Below are 21,887 nucleotides of genomic sequence, written 5' to 3' on the forward strand. Positions count from 1 at the left end.
TCCTTTTAATTTTGCAAAACAATATTTTCACTTGCTTTAGATGTTTTTTTTTTACTGTGGCCCTGAAGTGTCACCTTAATACAAAAGTCACAACTCAACAACAGCCATAACACAACACAACCAATGCCAGAACACAACACAACTAAAGCCACAACACAAAAACAGCCACGACCCAACACAACACAACAACCACCATAACACAACACAAAAACAGCCATGACACAAAACAGACATAACACAACACAACAAAAGCCACAACACAATAACAGCCTGTTGTTGTGATATGTTGTGGCATTGGTTATGTTTTGTTTCTGCTCTTGTCACTGTTTTTTTGTTTTGTTGTGGTTGTTGTTGTGTTGTGGCTTTTGTGAGTGGGTGACCCTTCAGGGCCACTGTCGTGTTCGGCTCTGTAGAAAAAGGGTGATGGAAACTGTTCAGTTCTGATATATACCCTTTTCCTTCTGGGCAAAAAGTGGCAGAAGCAACAGCTCACTGACGGGATTTATGTAAAACCATTAAGCGTAGGGTATGGACATCAACACACTTAGATCAGGCCAGTTATGTCAGATCTAATAAGACAAAACAACTCTGTTTAAATTAGATAAACATGGTGCAGCACTGGTAAGAGGGATTTGGACAGATAAAAGAGTAAATCAATGAAGCACATTACTACACTCACACATTACTTCCGTATACGGTAGATTGGACGTGTTTGCGTTTGGTAGACGTTTTGTAGAATAATTCATAGGTTGTACACCTTGGTGTACCACAACTTCAGGCTTTGTGCTGTGCCACAAGCTTGATAGGGTTTAATGACAATTGTCCTTCCTGGTAGGAAAGATTAGGGAACAACAATTTGGGTTATAATCCCTGATTGTCTTGAAATTGTTAACTGTCAGAGTTGGAAATAAATTATTTCAAACAGACAAAAAAATAGTATGTAGTACATATTGAAATAACCCTAAGAAAGGAAATAAGAGTTCTAATTTGATCATTTTATGCAAGTCACGTTTCTTAAGAAACTAGAGATTGCTCTCTCTCTAAGGTTGTCTGTTTTTTTACCGTCTCTTTATTTTCCCCAAATTCCCAATAAATAAATCCTAGTTCACAAACATCCTTATTCACATGTTAAATAAAATTTTCCCATTATATGTGCACATCTATGGATTGCATCTAAAAATATCAAACAAAATATCAAACATATTTTCAATTCAAACTATAGATATGAAATAATACATTATAGCAAACAATGGCTTTTTATTTTCATTACTTTGTCACAAGTACAGAGCAACGAAAAAAACTCTCTGCATATAATCCATCCCCTTGGGGAGCAGTGGACTGCCAGTGTGCGGTGCCCAGGGAGCAGTGTGGGCTTAAGGGTCTTTGCTCAGAGAGCCGCAGTGGCAGTCTGTAGGAATTGCGGATTGAACTCAGAACCTCAGGATTCCAAGCTCTATGCTGTAACCACTAGGCCGCCACTCCCCAATACAATTTACTTTTTCAAAGAGGCTGCCTGTAGGAGTTATAAATGTCCAGCAGGTGTCAGTATTTAGTGACACAGTATCGACACAATATAGTTTGCATTTTCGTCGAAACAAAAGTTATCAGGCATTCGAAGAGTTTGAGTAAACTTTTCAAAGTTTTAAGCTTACCGGTTTGCAAACAGCACAATGTGCTTGTTACCATCAATGAAATTGTCCTTAGGGATATTAGATATTCCACCAATAACAGCGCTCCTCTGTGCTTTGTCAAGCCGACATATGACCAATAGGAAGCGACTCTTGCAATTCATGAGAAGTGAGCTTGGAGCGAGATTACACAAGACTATAAGGGGAATTCAAGCTGGCAACAGATTGGCAAATTTTGAACATTTGAGTGAAGAGGGGAAAAACAGGCCATGAAATCTGTCCTTTTTTTAGTAAAGTCCTTATGGCTATACGGCTGGCTAACTAAAAGCCTGTTCCCAATTGTGTTTAGTGATTATAAACATGGTCAAATGCTGTTAACTCCAGCCAGTAAAGATATTGAGTCCAAACCTTTCCCATCAGCAAAAAAAGAGGGCTGTTGTTTCTCACTGCTTACCACCTAAGATTTTATGCTGTGTATGTTTACGCAAAATCTCTTAGAATGACAACTGTGTATCGCGGTGATATTGCCTCTGAGGACAAGTTATGTCACAACTATATGACTTTTATAAGTTACGTTACTACTCAAATAGTAGTAACTCCAATGAGTTCAGTAAAAACATTACAATTCACAACAGCTACTAATTTATTTTTTGACCAACAATCCAAATACTAGTTATGATATTATGATGTTAGCACATAAGCTAACACTGGTCTCTCACCACACTCGCTCTACTCTCCACTGGCTTGCTCCCACACCACAACTCAGCCTGTCTAGTTCTGACATAAATTCTCCCCCTGGTCTCTCTGCTCTCTTGGTGCAACAGGCTCATAATTATAGTGTTGTCTTCTGTCATAATGTGGCATTTAAAGTCTCTTTCTTGTCTGATTTAGCATCAGTATCTATTGTTTACTGATGTAGAGCATCACATCATGCAATCTGCTCTATTTTGCAGAGAGAAACCCTTGTTTTTAGTAAAATTAGCCAGTTATGAAAATGGTATGAAATTTCTGCATAGTTTTTGTTGTTCTGTGCAAGTATTGCTCTTCAAAAATTGTTTTTCATTTTAGAGAGTGTTTCATCCTGGTCATCATTGAATATTACTTTCTTCCTGAAATACAGAAAGGTTTACAGAGGATGCTTTTTAAAGTCACATGAGCAATTTAGAGTGACGTTGAGCAAGAATGATGTGTAAATGTGCCTTGGTCTAGCTGTCACCTCTAAAAGATAAAGCATCAGGGTATCTATTGAGTCGACACGTCCATTGAACATCAGAGAATGGAAAAGGTGACATGGCACATCTGAAAGGAGCTTAGACTTCACAAGCCTGAGTTAAAAATCGGTCCCTCCTCCCATTGACTTCAGTTCCTGTCTTTCTCTCTTAGTCAAACACCATGTCACTGATCACCCCCTAAACCCCAAATCTATTATTCCCTTCACCTATCCTCATTGGTTTCATCAGTTACTCAATCAGTGGAGTCACCTCGATCAATTTTCTGCCAGGGCTGTTGGAAAGGATTTTCCACTGAAGTCACAAAAAATTTAATGGCCTTTTCGTTAACGAGATGCAGTTCTTCCACAGATCTTTAACCTGCAAAAAGACAGCATTAGCCTTGTATAAAGTCCTGTGTAAAAAAAAGAAGTGCATTAACCCTTTACAAATGTCTTCCGTTTTTTGTGTCACAAAGCTTAACTTAAACTAAAAGGCAAATTTAAATAATTTAATTTGATAAGAAAACAAACAACTACCCAAACAAAACTGACCATGTGAAAAAAGTAATTCCAATTTAACACATTTTAACAGTCTCTCCAACACTTGGCAAAATAACCTTTACCTGACTGTGAAAGACAAGTGGGAAGACTCGGTATGGAGTGCTCTTTTTTGGCGTATGAATCAAAACCACAGCTTTTTGGTTCAATGGACCAGTGATATATTTGGATGAGGAAAAAAAAAAGAAAACATATCTATAGCTAAGCATGGCAGTTACTGACTGGTGGAAGGAATCATAGGGGAGAAAATGTATTGTCGCCTTTGGGTAAACAGAAAATTATACCATTAAAAAACTAATTAGTAGAAGCGTATAAGACATTAGATTGACTGTCATAGTTGCCTTACATGAACCCATAGAAAATATCTGGAAGTTTTCGCAATACGCAGTTTTTTTTTTTTAACAAAACCCAGTAATATTAATGGGGTGAAGGCCTTTCCTCAAGGATTATTCCCTTTGACTAAGATTTCTTAAGAACATTTCTAGTGTGGCTTTGAATCATGTTTGTTGCAGTTTGTATTGAATAGGCATGAGTATTTGCTGATAAACTTGACTGTCTATCGTGAGTAAATAAGACTGCGTGGGATTTTGTTTGTAAAGGTAATCTGTAAAGGTTTCTCCAAACATTTGACCAAGAAACAAACTCAGGTTGCTGTGATGGTTTTCTACTATAAAATCATTTAAAACATTAACAATGTCCTAAAAAATACACAAAAAAACACTTATAGCTTAAATTTGTCCTTTAAACTTAAGAAGTAATGATATTGCTTATGACCTTTTTTATATAACCTATAATACTTTATTCTGATGTGAGAAAAATAATGAAGAAATTAAGCTTTTGAGAATCATGTTTTGATAGGTTCATTTCTGACCTGAAACTAACTCCAGTTATGATTTATGACAACCTTGTTGGTCGGGGTATATTCCAAACCATCTCTATGATGGATGTGGCTTAGCTTTCTTTTAGAGGGCATTCGGTCAGAATGTCTATAAGGAAAAGTGCTTTTTCACTGCTGGTGTTTATGTCCAGATATTTGAAGCCCTTAAAGCAAAGATATTGAATGCAGGTAAGAGGAGGACAGAGATTCAGTGGAAATAAAAGGTGTATTAGATTTATGAAGGTTCAGCTTCTTTTGGCTTTCATCCAGGTTCACAAAGTAAGCTCCTGGACACCATTTTCATCAGTTAAATGTTAAACAGCTTTTCCACACACAGCTCTCTTTAACCTATCTTTTTTTTCTTTGTATAGTACATTTTGTTACATTACATCCACAAACTTCAACGTGTTTTATTAGAATTTTACGTGATATACAAAAATCATACCTTTTGAAGTAATTTTGCTAAATTGGTTTTGAGCTTTTCACAAATAAAAAAATGGCATTTTTATTCTTCTTTAGTCGTATCCCTATTTTGTGTCCAATCATTGTAAAAAGAAATATCAAACCATGCCTGAAATACTGATTCTCATTTTGCCATATTTTATTTTTACAATGAACAAGGTAATGTGCAGTGTTGGGCAAGCTACTTGTCCAGTGTAGTGAGCTAAGCTATCAGTTACTTAACAATAAATTAAGCTTCACTACACAAAAGCTACCACCTAAAGAATTATAGCAAGCTAAGTTACACTAATGTGTTAAAAGTAGCTTAACTACATCAGAAGCTTCTTAACGTTGCACCAAGCTAATATCAATTCAAAATGAGTCTGACACACTAGTTAAAACATTTATTAAAGATCAGCCAATGACATAACAGTGTAAACATTGCTTTATGATCAGCATAATAAAAAAAACTATAGTATTTACTAGCAGACAAAAAAAAACAAACAATTTGCTGTTATTAGAATTAAATTAAAGGTACTGTGTAGTGTTCTACACATGGAGACATGGCTATGAGTTTGCATTCAATGGACATCTCTAGGGAAAACAAACCCCTACAAAAGGCATCTTATTTCTTTAGGGTCTCCCTTAGAGAAAACTTCTTCAGACCTCAATTAAACAGTCGATTCAAGTAACAAATGAAACTGTTTACAAAAAAGGTGAAAAAATAAAGAAGCTAATTAAGAGATATATATACATTTATGTCTCATTGTATAATTTAATTTCTACCTACATATTTATTCATTGTATTTTGGGGGGTAATTAATTGAATGCTTACTTATTTATTGAGCATGTATTTATTTATGTGTTTATTTTTATATATGGGAGAGCTGTTCCTCCATACCTAAAAAATCTTATCTGTGCAAATAAGCCTTAAAACAGATTTATGTAAACATCCTGTCTGGTAAATTAGGCCATGAAAATACAATATCTTTTTTTTTTTTTTTTTTTCATTCATATCTTCAGGTAACACAGAGTACATGTCAGACTTAATAATATTACTTTAGCGATAGTTTTAAGGTGTTTGCTTTATTGTTTATCTCGTACCATGTCTTTTGGTTGTGCTGTTCTTTTTTTTCCATCTCATTGCAGGTGATGAAGCAGACTGAAAATGTTTTATCATTGTCTCCTTCCTATCTCCTCTTTCTTTCATCTTTTGTCCTTTTTTTTTCTTTTTGTTTTTCCTTCTTCTTCTTCTGTTTTTCTGCTCTACTTACATTGCAGTGTCCATATGAACTGTAAAACTCCCTGCATAATTATAATAAAGCAATTTATATACATGTAACAAGTGGAGCAGTATGGCGATTGCCATACCGCTACACTTGTGAAAGTAAAATCTGTTGGGCTCCTTTTGGCATCAAGACAATTATTCTTATTGCCACCTTGCCAGACAGGACACGGTAAAAAAAAAAAAAAAGAATAAAAAAAAAAAAGAAAATACAATATCTAAGTTTGGCTACTGCTCTCTAATGAGAATATCTTAGTGGCACACATCAGATTTAACTATCTGGAAATTAAAGGCGCCAATAAAGTTAAAGCTGATATATTTTTCTCATTTTTATTTTAAAACATTGACTGCAGTTGACTGTTTTAATGAGTCTTTGGCCATGTAAAACAAATGGCTAGTCTTGGCCACATGAGCTCTCTATGGCCAAGAACTGAAATTTGAACACGTACTTTTTATCAGAGGATTCAACAAGTTTCAAAATCTCTGAAGATAAGGTGCTCTGCTCCTGTCTCCTCCTCCATCCTGTGTGTGTGGCTCTGTGTGTCTGCGTGTGTCTGTGGGTGTCATTCATTGAGTTCCACTGCAGTGCGCATGCGCATGTTTCGTAGACACAGACAGGAGAGGCAGAATAGAGGCTCATGCATGAATGTCCAACGAATAACTCCGATTGTTGTTTCAAAAATAGAAAACCTGCTTTCATTACTTAGTTATGCCCTGGATTTCATAGCGTTTTTGGACACTACGTCGCTACTTGATAAAAATAATAACGTCTCTACTGGAAAGTTACTTGATAAATAAAGCAGCAACGCTACGGTCAAGCTACTGGAACATGTAGTTAAACTAATAGCTTTGCTACATGTAGCGGCGCTACTGCCCATCACTGGTAATGTGTCTTTTCAGCTCCTCCTTCCTATAGTGTAAAGAAACGATAAGTGATTTACATTTGACACTGGGATTTCAGAAGTGTCTTATCTAGTTTTTAATTCTCAACAGCCACTGTCAAACTGTCTGGGAAGCAATGATATTGTAGATTTTTGTTATTAAATGTTTCAGATAGAAAAACACTTTAGACTGACATTTAAGTTAAGAACATATTGTTTTATTGACATGTTGTTTATAATTTAAACTATGGCTCAGTGAAATGTTATTATATGGCCCTGTTATGGAATTTGGCTCCACAGAGCACACCTACCTCTAGAACAGAGTCAAAGCTAGCTGCCAAGGATTCTAATTTGCATCTGAATTTGCCACAGATTGTGATGTTTGCACAGGGAGGGAGAGCTGTGGATCAACAAACATCCACATTAATCAAGGAGGAATTACCCAGTAGACCCAGTCCCTGTCTGCCATTTAAACATGTTTTTTTTTTAACTTGAGTTTTTGGGAACTATATCATTCTTAATTTTCGAGCAGATTTTTTTAATTTCTTTTGTGAAGAGTAAAAGGATTTTGAGAGAAGCCAATCAATGTTAAATGAGTGAGTGGAAGGCTCTTCTCTTTAGATCTTAATGTCCACACATTATGACAAAAAGATTATTTTAGTATAAAGATTGATGTTTAAAAAAGCAATCTTTAGGGACCAGCAAAGGACCCATCAAAGAAAGTGGGGAAATTTTGAATGGCTACTACTGTACACAAAGATTTTAAGTATTTGGGTTATTTGCAGAATAACCGCAACATGTTCAGTGTGAGATCAATCTCTAGCGGCAGATGACAGAGCTAAACTCATCAATTTCTAAAAAAAAAAGATGAGCCGGCCAGTAAGTCATACACAGGAAATGAACCTAGTAAATTTTACTAGGAGAGGCAAAGTATGGAAAGGTACAGTCATTAAGTGTGGACTGCTGCACGGCAACTGTTTGCAATGGATAATAAACCTATTGCAACATATAATGGGTAAGAACTAAACAAAGGGTAACAGGAGCCAGAAAATGTGCCATTGCTTGTGTTTAAGAGTGAAACATTTATTTTTACATGGTTGAGTTGAAGTCTAATAACAGGAAAAATCTTTCCCATTTGTTTCAGTCAAAATTATTTTTTGCAAATGGTCTTAGTAATATCGTTGCCTTTTTTCCTTTAGAGCAGGACCACTAGCCTGTGCTGCTTTTCAGCAGATGATGTTTACTCGGCTCATTATCCTGGAGAGTCTGGCATTTGTTGTTTGTGCAAGCTTTGAACATCTGGTGCAAACCCAGTCAGGTTTAAAATTCATTCTGGTAATTAAAAGGTAATGCTGTTTTTGATGTGAAGTGTATTCATCATTAACGTCTTTTTTATTTAGGAGAGTCATCCCAGTTTATTGTTGTCTTTTCCTCTCAGGAGAATTGCCTCTCCTGACAATGGTCGTAATTTTATCAGAACCCTGCTGAGACATGCTGCGGCATGTCAGGACTTGCTGGTTTATTAGGTTTTAGTGGAAAACACAAAATATATTTACTGGCCTGGCCTGAGGTTAGTTGGCACCGCTGTTGACTGAAGATCTGATATAATGGGATCAAGAGTCAGATTCCTGGGCATGAATTCCTAACCAGGTGTGCTCTGCCTGTGTAGTGCAGCCAGTCTTCAGAGATACAAAGGGATTTTAAATAGACCTGTGAGAAATAGAGAGAATCTCATATGAAACCACCTTGAAATGGCCGAGAACTGATGGTCAAAATTGACCCGTGGTTTTATGTAAGACAGAACCAGTTTTTAACATCTAAAACATAAAAAACATCTATGCTTAATCCTCCACAAAACATTTTACAAAACCATCACAACAGGAAACATTCATCCCCCCCCCCAAAAATGAAATGAAATGCCATATTTTTAAGGGAAAAAAATGTATCGCCATGTTGATAAGAATTTTTTTGGTGTGTTTTTTTTTTTGATAAAAGAAAAATCTTGGTCCACAAGTAACAGTGATTTTTAAATTCTAGGCAATATGTTGCCATCGACAGGTCACTCCAACATGATAATAAAATTAAGGCAATTAACAATATATTTTATTGTTTTTTTTAATAACGATAATTATAATTGACAAGTAGAAATTTTAAAATAAATATCTGAAAATATAACATGAATTTATTTTACATCCTTTTCGGTCTGATGTCTTTAAATAGAGGCCAGTGCAACCAACAACTCTCAGACATATCCTATTTTTATAAATAGAGTTGAGCTCATGTTTACACAGATTTTTGTTGTTGTCAATTTTTCAATCAATATAATTTTAAACACAAAACATTTTTCTTCCTCAGGGTTTGTGTTTTATCCACAACTATCACTAAAGTCCTCCATATTGGTGTTAATGGGATAGACACATGGCATTAAAACTTTGAAATGTGAACTTTTAATCAGGACCATTTGGGTAGGTTTTTAGGTTTAGGTTGCTTTTTGGAAATAGTTTCACACAACCAATACATGTGATTCAATAAAAAGTTTCTGTGTCATCATTTATATTCTCTAAGTCAGAGAATCTACAGGCATATGTAAACATGAACACATCTGAAGAGTTTATTTTCATGTTTATTTTGATCTTGAACAAAATCTGTCTTTCCGTCTGACCGTCAACCCATGGACTACATGAAACCAGAATGAGAATACCGTAATGCCCTAAGAAGATTAATATACTCATTCCTGGAACATGAGCTCTGCTTTCTCCATGTGCTCATGCCAACTGATGGTTGCTTGCATTCATGAATGGCAAGTGATGAGGCAATCAGGATGGATCATGAAGATCAGAAGAGCATAATACATTCAAGCAGACCAAAGTGAACTATGAGAGGCACTCCCCCTACAGGACCTATTGAAAATGGTGCTGTTGTGAAAAGGGCCCTCGGTGCCCTGCAAATCACAGCTACAGTGCGCTGGCAGCTAGAAAGACACATATCACAACATCGTTTCTGAAGGTTGTTAGTATTGCTCATTATTTTATTTTTATAGAATAATATTATATAGAAAATGGAATTGACAGTTGTTTCATCTCCTTCCTCTTAAGATTCCTCTCTAAAGCCATTTTGCCATCAGCAACTGAAACTACAAAATCGTGTGCACTCCCTCACGAGAGCCTCACAAGTGTTTCCATAGCTCTCTGAAACAGTCAAGGCTTCCTACTGGTCACCAACCTTTTTACGGATACCGAATCATAGGAAGGGCTACCAATACTTAGTAATGAACTGCAAGGGTCAGCGTTGACCTAAACTTCGTACATAATAAACATATTTTTAGTGTTTCTTTTAATTTCTAATTTTCTTTAAAACATTTAAATTTTGAAATCTCCATAAATGCTTAAATGCCATATATGATTAATATGATGAGATGCTTTATAAATGATAAAAAAAAGAGCAACAGAATACAATAAAATGACAAACTTAGCCCACTGGCGAGCTGTTCTATTTTCAGATGACTGTGAGGGCACTCCATGTGGTCCTTTAGGGCCCCTTGGTGACCCCTGCTCTAGATAAGAGGCAACCTGTTAGAGACAGAGGAATCCAAGCCAACGAGGAAGCGTAGGAACTTCTGCTTACAAGCAACAGCTCTGTAGTTAGAAAAACACCTCACCCCCATTTGGCTCATAACCTTAGCGTACACCTCCAAGCCCTCACCAGGAGCAAGGTTTTTGAAAAAACAAAAACACAGTTTTTGTTTGACTTCATTAAAAAACGGAAGAGTTTGGTGGGCTTTGGATAGAAGCCAATTAATGTTAGCTGAGTTTAGGGACTAAAGAATATGTTGATTTCAGATCTTGGTACAAAGAGACCATCAATACTCACAAATGCGACACTGCTCTGATTTTCTTGCAGCATTTTTAACAGACATGAACAGTTAGTAGGACAACATTTTTATATACATCTTCTCATGCCATTTTTTAAAATCTATATATTTCTGTGCATTGAACAGCTTTAGTTTTTGAAATATTTTCTTTTATGATCCATTCCTTCTGTAAAATTCACCTTCTTAACAAGATTATTAGAAGAGGAAATTTAAGAAAAAAAACTGCAAATATAATGATATTTAAATAATATTATTGATGCACCTTTTGGTTCAATTTCAGCATATAGGCCTCTTGAATTCATTCAGTTATAGTAAATTTCATTAATCTGAATTAAAATGGAAAATCACGCTTCCCTTTAAGTGTTTGAAATCTTTACATTCTTTTTATACTAATTAACACTTGGTAACACACTAAATTCTAAACAGCGGGGAAAGTCACCACAAACCTTTCCCAAACCCCTTTTTTGATGTTTTTGAAACCAAGGGACTAGAGAATGTGTTGTTGTTTTCAGATCTTGGTACAAACAGACAATCAGAACAAATAAGGCATTGCTCTGATTTTCTTGCAGCATTTTTAACGACAGACATTAGAAGTTAGTAAGGCTAAATTTCTATCCACATCTTCTCAGGCTCTTTTTCAAATCTTAGCCAAACCCAAACACCCCAAACACTAGTACCTGAGTATAATTTTCAGACCAAAATAAGCCACTGTCACTGTTGGACCATGGGAGGAAGCCGTAATTCCCAGCGAGAGACACGGCATGCAGTGTGAACATGCAAACTCTTGGTAGCACTGCAATGCGATAGATGCTATTAATACCTCCACAATGCTGCCAAGTCAAAGATGAGCACTAAAATTAAAATCCATGCCATTGTAAAATGTGGTTGCATTATATTTGTTGCATTTTGTTTTGTTTTTTGTTTGATAAGTCATTGTCTATAATCTCTTAATAATTTTTTGGTATATTTACTTGTCATTGCCCTTGGGGGTGGGGGGTGTCCTTTTTGCTTTAAATAAGATTTATGTGCTTTGGAACTGTGCATTTGTTGTTATTTTTCCTCTAATTGTGTTGAGTTGTTAATATTTTAAATATATTGTGATATCCTTGGAATAATCTTGGTAGGCCAATCCGGGCAAGATGAACAGTTGTTGAATCTTTTCTAGTTGTTGGACAAAGGGTGTCGTTGTTGCATCTCTGAGTTACCAAAGTCTTGCAAATTTGTTTTGTTTTTTCCCAGATGGACAGGCATGCATGACTTTGTTTGCTTTTACGTTTTCTAAATTTCCTCTATTTTGGGGAATCAAGTTTCTTTTTTTAGATCTTTCACCTACTTTGTATTCTTAAGCAGCTTCTATTTAATGTTCTTATATCCAGCTTATGATTGGGTGGTAAAATGCACAAAAGTTTCCAAATAATGTTATTAATATCAGTTTAGGTAATGCAAACAGTTTTCCAAATGTTTTCCTTTAATACTGCTGGGTAAGTTTGCATAGCTTTTGTTTAAATAAGTTAAATAATTATTCAAAAGCAAGATTTTAAATTATTCACGTTATCTGTCATTAAAATGTGTTTGATCATCTGAAACATCATATTGCTACCCAAAAAGAATAAATATAAATAAATAAATAAAGCTAAAGCAGAATAAATCTATGCAGGTTCAAATATGGTACTGCAGCACTACAGAGAGGTAACCATAGCCTGAAGATTTAAAGAAATTTAAATTTCACCTTAACCACAGCAAAGGCTACATTTTGCCCCCCTGCTTTTATCAGCCGGTTTCATTTCCGAAACCACCGAAGTGTTAAAAAGAAATTATCCACTGGAAGGTAAACGCAAAGTGGATATGGAACAGTGATATGAAGGGATGGCAAGGCATGTGTTCATACCGGGCCAAAAATGCTCATTTGTAAGCATTCCTGTGCTCTTACTTCTATATTCTTATGTAATGAACAACTGCTTTTTTTTTGTTTGGATGTTTTACACACGTTGCTTTGGCAGACGGATAGTAATGACATTGTAATGAAAGAGACTGAGAAAAGGATGTGTTTTTTGTTATGTCTTTATGAAAGCCAGTCTTGAACTGAACTAATTTTTCATGCACCTATTTAAGGACATTTCTTTTTTTATTATGCACTGAAATCCCTTTCCACGAAATGAATTGGTCTTTTTTTTAACAGTTGATTTATGAGTAATTTTGTTTTATTGACATAAATTAATTTATAGAAGTCTACATAGTGGTAAATACTTGTATGAACATTTTTCAATATAGTTTTGTGGAATAAATGTTTTGTATTTTGTGAAACAAAAAGGTTTTTAGACACTTGTTAGATATTGCAACTTTCCCCATCTCTAGAGCTGTCTCTCTTCTCTGAGGATTTGTGTCATTTGAACAGGTTTTTTTCTGCCCAATTGCAATTATCTTGGTCTTTATTGCTTACATGTTTAGATGCATTTGTTTAAGGAAAACACTTTTGATCTGCCAATGCTGTAACATCCTGACCATTGGTCAGCTGTATAATGTGTCTGAGCCTTATTCTACTTACATCTAAGCAGACAAGGTTTTTCAAATGAAAATGGAAGACAGGGAATGCTCTCAAGAGGTTTGAGACATCTTTTAAAAAAGCTGGAGGCAATTCAGCCCTAGAAAGATTATTATGTATCCCACCTCCAGCACAAACACGGACCACCTGATACCTCACTCGGAGTGCAGGCTCCTCTGATCCTCAGCGGTCCTTCGTCCATCTCCAGCAGTTAGGGCCTAGTCTTGGCCTACTGTCATTTCTTCCTGCTCTGTCACCTTGTTGGGCCCCTTCGATGTCACGCTTCCCCCCTGCCATTAAGCTGCTGCCACTCTACCAGATATCTCTCCGCCTGTTTGTTCTGTTTCGATCTTCTGCAGTTAGTCTCTAGCTAGCCGGGGCCAGCTGTAGCCACTTGCGGGCCATCAGAGCTGTTTCCCGAGAGGCCTCTCCGAGCTACCGATGTGCTCCTCATAACTCTCCCTGGGCTAACAGTGGCAAGCTGCTGCCTCTCCTGCTGTGGTTCCTTAGCCACAGGATTGGCTGGCTCATCAAGGTTATGCAGCTCTCATGTTCAAGAACGCTATCTCCCCTTACCTCTGTTGTCCAGGAGATTTGTCCGCCTGTTTTGGGCACTTTGACCTAAACAAATATGGACCAAGGAGAAATAAGCAAGACAGCTCAGAAAAGAAAATGGCAAATGGTTGGTGTAAACCTAGTTTACATTTATAATTTTATAAATAGTATTTTATCAGTCTGTATTTGGATTGTATATAGGCATAATTTACCACAGTCCCAATATAGTGTAATGGTGATCTCTATAGTCCTACTGCTTTGAAGCAGGATTCTCCACCATGAACATAATGAAACATAAATATGGATCCAGGCTCAAAATGAGCACCTTCATATGTGCTTGATAATACAGTAGCTTTGTCGCCATTCAAACCCAGGTTTAAAGCCTCAAAGGTCAGCCTAAAGCCTACTGCTCTCATTAAGCCATAAATAAGAAAGAAAAGTCAGGTCAGGTGTTTTATAAAACAAACTGAGTCAATTGTCTATATACCAAACTAAAAGATTGATGTTCTCTACTTCAAAAACTATTTAGATTTCAAAATGGAAAAACATTTTTTATGTTTTTTATTTAAAAATTAAATGTATATCATAGATGCATAAACAGCTGCATTTTATTTCAGTGCTAAATTCTGTTTAAAGTAACGGACTATACTTAAAAATGTCTCCGGACCTTTACTGGTTGTTGATTTTCTTTATTCGGATCAACTGATTTTTTAATTGGTTACCCCTGGTCTGGATGGTAGCAGACAGATCGTCTTCTGTTCCTCAGCAGTGAGGTTTGATAACTAGCCCTAGCCAGCTGTCCCTCTTATGCTGTTTTACCTAGGAGCTTCTCTGCTCTGCCTTTTCTCCCTTTCCTAGTGCGCCAATTCCCCAGAGGGATCTGGTGATATTCCCTATAATGGTTCAGTTTCGGGGAATTTGGTAAATCTAGGAATGTTGACAGCTTTGTTTGGCTTTCTAAAGTGAAAAAAAAAATCTGTCAGTCGCTTTGTAAATCCATGGCTGCCATGACGAGATAAAACATTAACCAGCAGACCCCATCATGTAGTAGCCTCTGCCCATAGGGTGAATTGGCCTTTGTTGCGAATTTCAAGGCAAGCAAAAGCAGAAGAGACTGGTGAATATTTTAAAGATTTAGCGTTCGGTGTGGAATGCAACTTTCGACACTCTATCATAAGGTTTACATAACTTCAGTGGTCCAATGATAAACAACAAGGGATTAAGACTAAATTGAACCCGACACGCATTCATTGTAAAACAGCTCCAGCTTCATCATTGGACATGTTTTGGCTGTGGCCAAATTACATGGATTAAGGAGTACAGTTTTTGGAGCCTTTTTGGACAAACATTCCACCCGTTTAGAATAATCACAGTCAGACATAACTGCGCAATCATCTTTGATGGCCAGAAGACTCGCTAAGTAGATGGACCCCTTGACTCCCAACATTTGGGTCGTAGATTAGAGATGTGATGAGACATCTTCATCTAGAAAGGATTACGTTTACCATCAGAGGATGGGGCTGAACCTTATATGCTGCCTGGCAACCATCAAATTGCTATGTTGATAAAATGTCAGCTTGTGTTGTTTACTGCTATGTACACTGCAATCTTACTCATATATAGTTTTGTGCATACCTGAACACTCAATATTGCTCATTTCTGTTCTACTTTTTTTATATATATCTGAGAACAGGAATCCAGATGAGGGAAGAGATTTAAAACCACTGGATCAAAAATATACAGTATATGCTCATGACATGTAGATAGCACTATAAAACATCCATGTATACGGTTTATTTGCAAAGTAAAAGTCAATTTGGGGATTACTTTTCCTTGAAATGAATAAAAGGTTAAATAAAAACAAGGATAGCAATATCAATCCCCAGCCTTCTTGTAAAGTTTTGTTTGTTGAGGTCTGAAGGAGTCAAGCTGGAATAGTTTTGCATGCGAGTGTGAATTAGTTGGAAAATGACTCCTCTAAACCAGAAGCCATTTTTTTCAATCCTGCTGCAGGACACCTGGGAGCCCCCAGAATGAGCCCAACAGTATCCCCTGGAACTCGGACCAATTATTTTTGCTACAGCTCTCAGATAAGTGGCAGATAGTGGTTATGTCTTAAAGAAGGGTACTGCTAAGCTGCAATCTGCTCTGTTTCCCCAAACTGCAATGAGTGCCTCACTCCTCAAATCCAACTCTGCAAATTATCTGCACCTGTGCTTGCCTTTATTTAAGTTCCATGTTCTCATCAGCTTTCCTCCATATTGTTTGTTACCTTCCTTTCACAGAATTCCAGCCTACATTTTCGGAGTCATTTTGGCTATGGAATTGACCGTTTTTCTAGACCTCAGACTGTTTTCCCAACTTGATCTTGGTTATTGTGGGATCTTCTCGAGTTAAGCTACCCTGCAGCAATCATTTTGTACCCTTCTGCTTCCATTCTAGCTACTATTAACCATTAGACTAATAAATTGTTTTTTATTTAATTCCTCATTTGACATTGACCTCATTTGTCTGTATTCCCTTCATGGAGAAGAAGTTCACTGTTGCTAATGACCCTTTTCTACTTTTCTACAGGATCACTTCTTGGTCCTTCAGTTTCATATATTACAAGCTTCCAATTGGAATCATTTTTCTGCACATAAATAGTTATAAACTGTTCTACTATTGGTGCAATACAGATTAGAAACAGTTCATATATCACCACTAAGCATTTTTACCTTTGATAACTTTTAGTGATGACTTGTTATGGAAAAAGAGGAGGCAGAATTAAGGTCATAACCTTGGCTCTCGGATTTAACAAATATCAAAGAATGCATTTATGAAAGCCAATTTTATTAACTGAATTTCCCTTGCACAGCCCCAAAATTCAAAGCTAATGCTCACCTAAGAAGTGGATTTATTATTCAGGATGTTTGGGATTATTGCACTGAAAACCTTTGAAGCTAAAAGCTGCCCTGGCTCTCAGCAGCTGTGATTGAGAAGAACAGATTATTAGTTAAAGGTGAAATAAGTCCGGCTGCACTCTCATGTAATCTTCTCCAGATGCCTTGGCCTCCCACTACACCCAAAACAAAAAGTTCTACCAAAAGAAGCTACCTGATTTCCAGATTTTTTTTTTAAATCTAATATCTGATATATCTCAGTGACTTAAACTTAGATACTGCAGAAACATTTTTTTTCTCTTTGAATTTTGTATGTGCACACAAATCACCATGACTTTGTCTTTAACAGTAGACTAAAGATAGTCCATTTTATATAAAAGGTAAGAGTTGAGAGCATTTTCTTAATTCTTTTTCAAATGTAGCATTATTGAAGTGAATGTATTTTAGAAAGCATTAGTGAATTAGCGGCACCATGTTAAGAGGTTATAGAACAATATCCAAAGCTTAAAGAAATCTCACAGAGCACTGATCAGTCCATCATCTAAAAACTGAAAAACTATGGCACAACTGCAAACCAGCCAAGACATAGTTGCTCAAATAAAATACAAGATATGTGTGTATGTTTGCATAATGTCCATCCTTTTCTAAGAGAGTGCAAGAAGAGGATATTTGTTGAAGAAATTAATAACACACTTTTTTTAAATTGAAAAATCAACTCTCTCCATTTAACCCATCCCCTAAGGGAGCAGTGGGCTGCCACTGTGCAGCGCCCGGGGAGCAGACCGGGGTTAAGGGTCTTGCTCAGAGACCCAGAGTGCTGGCTGTATGGATCAAACCAGGTACTTGCAACTTTTTAGTGGACAAATACCATCTGTGCCGCTGCCATCAACACCTTTGTTTATAGATATTGGAGATAGATGGGGCCGCCTTAACCTCTTAACATCCACCTCATTTTGGTTAATCCTCGCCTATTTTGCATACCCAAATGGAAAAGCAAATAACTTAGGAACTTTAAGCTGAAAGCTAACACCCTCTAGTTTCCTAATATATAAATAAAAATTTGGTGACTAGAACACAGACCAACCTTGAACAGCAGTAATAGAGACATTCTTGAGAAAAGGCAGGTTTTATTGTATTATGTATATTATGTTATATTTGCTCTACATCATGTCAACCACAAATGCAGACAATTTCAGACCTCTAGCTATAACAGTTCCAGAGCTGTGGAGTGTGGAACTTTTGGTGTCAGCTTGGAGCCCCGCGCAATGGCTCCACCTGCTGGTAAAGATTTTACCAGGGGAATGTTATGCATTCTGAATTATTACCCCCACTTAAGGTTAACAGTTGCCTTTTGTATCTCTGCATCTGTCTCGTTGGTCCCCAGTCGGCCTCAGCAGATGGCCGCTCACACTGAGCCTGGTTCTGCTGGAGGTTTCTTCCTGTTAAAAGGTAGTTTTTCCTCTCCATGATTGCCACAAGCATGCTTAGTGTGAGGGATTGTCTTCAAGTCATGAGACGATATAATCAACTGGTATTTGTGTGATATGGTGAACTGCATATCATACAGTATATCATAATAGTGGCTATTAATATTAACAAACACTGAAAACATCATATCACTTTCCATTCACCCTACAATTATGCTCTTAGCTGCATGGATGTACCGTTGTAGTTTACAAATAAACATGAATAGAACTGATGAGGGTTTGCATGGCAGAATGTAACAATTTTTGGTTTCCTAAGCCTTGTAATAGTCCCTTATTCAGGGTTCAGTTTCAGATGTCAGCGTAATCCTACCGAAGCAGAGACAACAGTCTCACCAGAAGATGCATTTAGGAATCCTGGAGGATGTGCAAATAGTTTAATAAACGCCCCTGACAGTGGATATGATGCTGATCTGGTCCTGACAATCAATTGTTGTCACATACTGGAAAATTATGGCTATGCTTGGATTTGACATACTGGGAGGCAGCGCTTTGTCATCTCATGTTGTGAAGAGGCTATAGATGGATCACTGCTGGAAGCATGATATTCTCTGTCATGGGTGCCTGAGTCTGTCTGGGGCTGAAAATGAAAAAATAAAGTGTCATGGTAAAATACAGCTCGAAAGGGTTAAGAGTTTAATAAAAAAGAAATTCAACAGAAACTTTAAAGGCAGCCTGAAATTGTTTTATTAACACAAATGCATATATCTAGGGACTTGAGATATAAAACCAAACTCCATCCTTTGAGTTGTGATTCCCATTTAGGGGGAGAAAAGGAAAGGACACAAGGAACAACAAAAAAAGGTTATTGCTTTTTTAACTTTAAAGTTTAACACATGGTTTCAAAACAACTTTTCAAAGTAGCAAAACAGAAATTAAAATGTCACTATTTGTGATAGTTCTGAATCTTAGCAGTTCAAATTTGATCTTATGATTAGTATGAGTAACTGTGAAAGTCTGGTATTTTTAATGTAACTTTTGATCCATTTTCTCTTTTAGTAAATAATGTATGTATGTGTTTACTATGTCGTGGCTTATTAAAAACATCAGATTTTGCTGTAAGGGTCAGCTCTGTGTTTACAACTTGAAGCTTTCTCTCTCTGGTTCTTTTCTTGAGAAAAGATCATTTGGGACAACCTAACTTTGTAGGGTGATTAAATAACCCTACATTATTATTAATTAAATAACTATTAGACATGACAACAGATTATGAAATAAATTGTGATATTCCTCAGAGAATTTGCTTACTGTAGGGTTAGAGAAAGCAGCACTGACCTACCAGGCTCATATCTAGTTAAAGTGGTGCCAAATCACATTTAAAGAAGCATTTTATCATTGTCCCGCCTTTATCCACTCTGTCTTTAAAATTGTTTTAATTTTTCCTTTCCTGTTCTACTTTCCCATTGCAGTGTCCATATAATCTGAAATACTTCCTGCCTGATTTATAATAAAGCTATTTACATGCATAAATCAAGCGGAACACTATGGCGATAGCTGTACTGCTCCACTTGTGAAAGTAAAGTCTGTTGGGCCCTTTTTGGTATCAAGACGATAATTATTATTGCCACATTGCCAGACAGGACACTGTTAAAAAAAAAAAAAAAAAAAAAGCATTTTATACAACTCCAGTATGCCACATCATCACATCATTACCTTAGACACATTTGCAAATGAGGAGAAATCCTTGGTTCCAGTCATATTCTTGTTTCTTAGATCAAGTACACAGCTCTCTTTCCATTCCCAATTATTTTCCGTGTGCATAATGAAGATGGCATTTTATCCTGACACAGGAACTGTCCATATTAGAAAAACTATTTGGAAAAACATTGGTACTAACATGCAACAAGCAGGTATTATTAGGGTTTAAAAGACTCACACATCAATAGCAATAATTCTAGAATTATTGCTATTGATGTGTGAGGCAAATAACTTTATATTACAGGAATTCAGAAATCTTAATCTCAGTAGATTCGTTCATATCATACAGAATATACTTCTCCTTTCCCTTCTCCAACACTTCTGTTGATGCAAATGCAGCTGAAAGATGCAACTATGAAACAGTCGTAATGATCTTAGTTAAATGATACATTAGATCTACTGTTTTAAGTAAGAATGTGAGACATCTAAAAACAAACTCCTGGTTAATGACTTAGGATGATCTCCACATCAGATCAGAAGATGGTGCTGCACCTTCGAAATTCCACCTGTCTATCTCTAAAAGCCAAGCCATGAGGCAGCTGGGGGACTGAATCCTATAAGTTACCAGGTCCTGATGATGTCAGCCTGAATACTGAAGGCCTGTGCAGAGCAGCCATGTGGGACCCAACAGCACCTCTTCAACCTTTGTCTGAGACAGGAGACCCAAGATGCAGGAGTTCCAGTGAGGTGGAAGACCTCCTGCCTTGTTCCAGTACCAAAGAACTGAAGAAGATTCAGCCAACAGCCCCAATGACTATAGGACTGTTGCCCTAACATCATGAATTTCTTCATAAATTGAAACACATTATGGACAACAGTGAGCTTCCTTTTCAGAAGATTTTTAAACCACACCAGTGTGTCTTCAATAAGAGGCTTCTCCAGATCAGTGCAAAACAGACCAATGCAGAAGAAAATACAAAATTAAAATGAACCTATGAGTTACTACAACATTTAATTTCCCCCCAGTATTTCTGAATCAACTTCAATTGAATTGAAAGTCACACTCGGCTTCAACTTGTATTCGAAGATACTGCAGATTTTTATCGCCATAGAAAGCAGTTAGTGGTTACTGGATAGTTTATACAGACACAATGTCTGACCCATATGTCTTGAATAGGTTGCGATTGATTAAAAAAATTATCAGTTATCTGGGGAAGACAGGACACTTAGACAGTATTGGACACCATGCTATTATTAAACAATATCAATTATAATAGATAGCATTTGTGTGGTGACACATTTTTACTGATGATATCTGGTGCAGCTCCTCGTACAGATGTACCTACTGTTTAAAAAAAACAAACTGAACCAATATTCACTACTCTTGGGTCCTTCAACCTAAATTCTACTCCTTGTTCCCATCTTTTGTGCCTGAATAAAGTTTTAAAGTAAAGTTTTCTTTGACAGTTGTCCCTGTAGAAGATGTTTTATTTACTTGAAACACATGATCGCTTCTGGGTAGAAAACTATGAGGTGCCCCCAGGGACATAAATCAGAATGAACTTGCATATACACATATTAAATTACACTCTTCCATATAATATACTGAAAACCTCACACAAACACTAGTAAAAAGCTCTCACATAAACTAGTGAAAACATTTACCTCTTATATAATCTACTCAAAAGCTCTCATACAAAGTAGTGAGAACTGTTCATATAAACTGGTGAAAAGCTTTACCTTTCATACACACTACTAGAAAGCTTTCATATACACTATTAAAAAGCTCTCATATACACTACTAGAACGCTCTCATATACACTATCAGAAAGCTCTCATATACACTACTAGAAAGCTCTCATATACACTATTAGAAAGCTCTCATATACAACTAGAAAGCTCTCATGTACACTATTAGAACGCTCTCATATACACTATTAGAAAGCTCTCATATACACTATTAGAACGCTCTTATATACACTATTAGTACGCTCTCATATACACTATCAGAAAGCTCTCATATACACTACTAGAA

Source organism: Cyprinodon tularosa, unplaced genomic scaffold, assembly GCF_016077235.1.
Source record: "Cyprinodon tularosa strain WSP-4 unplaced genomic scaffold, ASM1607723v1 ctg424, whole genome shotgun sequence".
Classification (NCBI taxonomy): domain Eukaryota; kingdom Metazoa; phylum Chordata; class Actinopteri; order Cyprinodontiformes; family Cyprinodontidae; genus Cyprinodon; species Cyprinodon tularosa.